The sequence below is a fragment of the Salmo salar genome, chromosome ssa19, assembly GCF_905237065.1.
Source record: "Salmo salar chromosome ssa19, Ssal_v3.1, whole genome shotgun sequence".
Classification (NCBI taxonomy): Eukaryota; Metazoa; Chordata; class Actinopteri; order Salmoniformes; family Salmonidae; genus Salmo; species Salmo salar.
In genome coordinates, this window is record NC_059460.1 from 9,231,634 (window position 1) to 9,235,743 (window position 4,110).

A 4,110-nucleotide genomic window follows, 5' to 3' on the forward strand; every position below is an offset into this window, starting at 1 on the left:
CACATTTGTTGACATCCCTGTTAGTGAGCATTTCTCCTTTGCCGACATAATCCATCCACCTGACAGGTGTGGCATATCAAGAAGCTGATTAAACAGCATTATCATTACACAGGTGCACCTTGAGCTGGGGACAATAAAAGGTCATGCTGAAATGTGCAGTTTTGTAACACGACACAATGCCATAGATGTGTCAAGTTTTGAGGGAGTGTGAAATTGGCAATGCTAACTGCAGGAATGTCCACCAAAGCTGTTGCCAGAGAATTGAATGTTCATTTTTCTAACATAAGCCACCCCAACGTAGTTTTAGAGAATTTAGCAGTATGTCCAACCGGCATCACAACTGCAGACCATGGTGTATGGTGTCATGTGGGCCAGCAGTTTGCTGATGTCAAAGTTGTGAACAGAGTGCCCGATGGTGGCGGCGGGGTTATGGTATGAACAGGCATAAGCTACAGACAACAAACACAATTGCATTTTATCTATGGCAATTTGAATGCACAGAGATACCATGACAAGAGCCTGAGGCCTTAGTCCAGCCTCTCTCAGCCTATTGCGGACAGTCTGAGCACTGATGGAGGGATTGTGCGTTCCTGGTGTAACTCGGTCAGTTGTTGTTGCCATCCTGAACCTGTCCCGCAGGTGTGATGTTCGGATGTACCGATCCTGTGCAGGTGTTGTTACACGTGGTCTGCCACTACGAGGACGATCAGCTGTCCGTCCTGTCTCCCTGTAGCGCTGTCTTAGGCATCTCACAGTACAGACATTGCAATTTATTGCCCTGGCCACATCTGCAGTCCTCATGCCTCCTTGCAGCATGCCTAAGGCACGCTCACGCAGACACTAAAGGCCTCTTTAGTGTCCTAAGTTTTCATAACTGTGACCTTAATTGCCTACCGTCTGTAAGCTGTTAGTGTCTTAATGACCGTTCCACAGGTGCATGTTCATTCATTGTTTATGGTTCATTGAACAAGCATGGGAAACAGTGTTTAAACCCTTTACAATGAAGATCTGTGAGGTTATTTGAATTTTTACGAATTATCTTTGAAAGACAAGTTCCTGAAAAAGGGATGTTTCTTTTTTTGCTGAGTTTACATTTGATGCGGTATTAGCATTATATTTAGCTAATTAATAATGGGTTATGCATAATAAGCTTCTAACTTATAGCCTATGTCTCTTGCGCAATATGTAAGCACCTGTGCTCCTCTGGCCTCTCCTTAAAAAACGCTCCCATGCAGTGAAAGCTAGACTAGAGTCCCATGCAGTGAAAGCTAGACTAGAGTCCCATGCAGGGAAAGCTAGACTAGAGTCCCATGCAGGAAAAGCTAGACTAGAGTCCCATGCAGGGAAAGCTAGACTAGAGTCCCATGCAGGGAAAGCTAGACTAGAGTCCCATGCAGGAAAAGCTAGACTAGAGTCCCATGCAGGGAAAGCTAGACTAGAGTCCCATGCAGGGAAAGCTAGACTAGAGTCCCATGCAGGAAAAGCTAGACTAGAGTCCCATGCAGGGAAAGCTAGACTAGAGTCCCATGCAGGAAAGCTAGACTAGAGTCCCATGCAGGGAAAGCTAGACTAGAGTCCCATGCAGGGAAAGCTAGACTAGAGTCCCATGCAGGGAAAGCTAGACTAAAATAGCTTGCTGGACATAATGTTTTTAGCATTTCTTATACTAATAGACTGTTCGAAGAGGGACGCAAGCGCATGTTTTGCTTCGTGTTAAATACAGCAGCTAATAGAACTAGAACGGGGAGTTTGAAAGAAGAGCGAACGCGCGATGGTGGTCGGCTATAGCAGTTTTTATTCAGACCCATAACCATCCAATCTTCTTGAAGAGAAGTTAAAGCCTTCTGCATTTACAGTGGAAAGAAAAAGTATGTGAACCCTTTGGAATTACCTGGATTTCTGCATAAATTAGTCATACAATTTGAGCTGATCTTCATCTTACTCTCAACAATAGACAAACACAGTCTGCTTAAACTAATAACACACACATTATTGTATTTTTCTTGTCTATATTGAATACATCATTTAAACATTCACAGTGTAGGTTGGAAAAAGTATGTGAATCCCTAGGCTAATGACTTCTCCAAAAGCTAATTGGAGTCAGGAGTCAGCTAACCTGGAGTCCAATCAATGAGATGAGATTGGAGATGTTGGTTAGAGCTGCCCTGCCCTATAAAAAACACTCACAAATTTTGAGTTTCCTATTCACAAGAAGCATTGCCTGATGTGAACCATGTCAAGAATAAAAGAGATCTCAGAAGACCTAAGATTAAGAATTGCTGACTTGCATACAGCTGGAAAGGGTTACAAAAGTATCTCTAAAAGCCTTGATGTTCATCAGTCCACAGTAAGACAAATTGTCTATAAATGGAGAAAGTTCAGCACTGTTGCTACTCTCCCTAGGAGTTGCCGTCCTGCAAAGATGACTGCAAGAGCACAGTGCAGAATGCTAAATGAGGTTAAGAAGAATCCTAGAGTGTCAGCTAAAGACTTACAGAAATCTCTGGAACATGTTAACATCTCTGTTGACGAGTCTACAATACATAAAACACTAAACAAGAATGGTGTTCATGGGAGGACGCCACGGAAGAAGCCACTGCTGTCCAAAAGAAAACACTGAAGTTCGCAAAAGAGCACCTGGATGTTCCACAGCACTTCTGGCAAAATATTGTCCAGACTGTTGGAAAAGCATTCCATGTGAAGCTGATTAAGAGAATGCCAAGAGTGTGCAAAGCTGTCATCAAGGCAAAGGGTGGCTACTTTGAAGAATCTCAAATATCAAATATATTTTTGATTTGTTTAACACTTTTTTTGCTACATGATTCCATGTGTGTTATTTCAGAGTTTTGATGTCTTCACTATCATTCTACAATGTAGAAAATAGCAAAATTAATGAAACACCCTTGAATTAGTTATTATTTCTCAATCCTAATATTGCGCAAAATACACTCATTGGAGCACATACACTGAATTATCTTACAAAAGCACCCGCAAATAGGCTATCAGTGTGGCAAGTGCTGCTGGATGCTAATATGCTTTCTTGACATGGGCATTCATTTTTGCCAACACATAGCTAACCACCTAAACAGGTGCTCTTTGAAAAAATGTGTCGAGTTACCTTCCTAGCTATGTTAGAGTGCCAAATGAATTAATTTTAAAACGTTGATTACTCCTTTCCACTATCATTCAGCCTGATGATTAACAAGATGGGAAATGTTTGTTGTTTTGCCTGGGAGGGGTTCCCTGGGCAAAGAAAAGATGAATACCGCTGTCTTATAGTGTTCTCTCAAATATGAAGTATGTCTAGATTCTGAAATACACATTTTCACATGCGTTTATTCAACATTGAACATATTAATAACCTTTTATGCAGTAGACTAAATCAGGGTCACACAGAGTGTTTATTGATTGTCTTAAACAAATCTACTTTGAAACAAAAGTCTACACCTCACACACATGGTTATGTGCTTAAAAAAAGACACCTGTACAATGTCAGATGTAGAGTTGAAATGTATCCACCGTTTGATATAGAAACACTGGATTTTCGTCTGTTTAAAAAAAAACAAGGTTGACTAATTCTTAATTAATAATTTTAATAACATTCCACTCATGAGACCACTGGAGGGTGATTTGGTAATTTGGCTGCAGGAAATGGGTACTACTATTAATATCAAAACGACCCTTTTTGATTTAGCTTATTTTTTGACATATTGTTTGTGACAATATACAATATACTCTTCAAACACATAACACTTCCATAGTGGAATCGCTGATATTTTTAATAATCTGACCCATTTTTTACATAGAAATTGACATTATAGGTCATCAACTAATCACAGCCCTCCTTTAGGATTGCACATTCAGCATGCCACCAGCAGAGGGAGTTCCCTTTGAATCCATTTTCCCATTCACTGTGTTGATGGTACTCATAAAATGTATCAAACCTTCATAATTAGCAGAAATTCCACTCTGGAAATGTGATGTACTTGTAGAGTATATTGTTCCAAATAACACATCTTAAAATGAACAAAATCAAAATGGGTACTTTTGAGATATTAATACGAATATGTTGTTATGTTGAATAAATTCATGTGATTTTTTTCTTCTTCT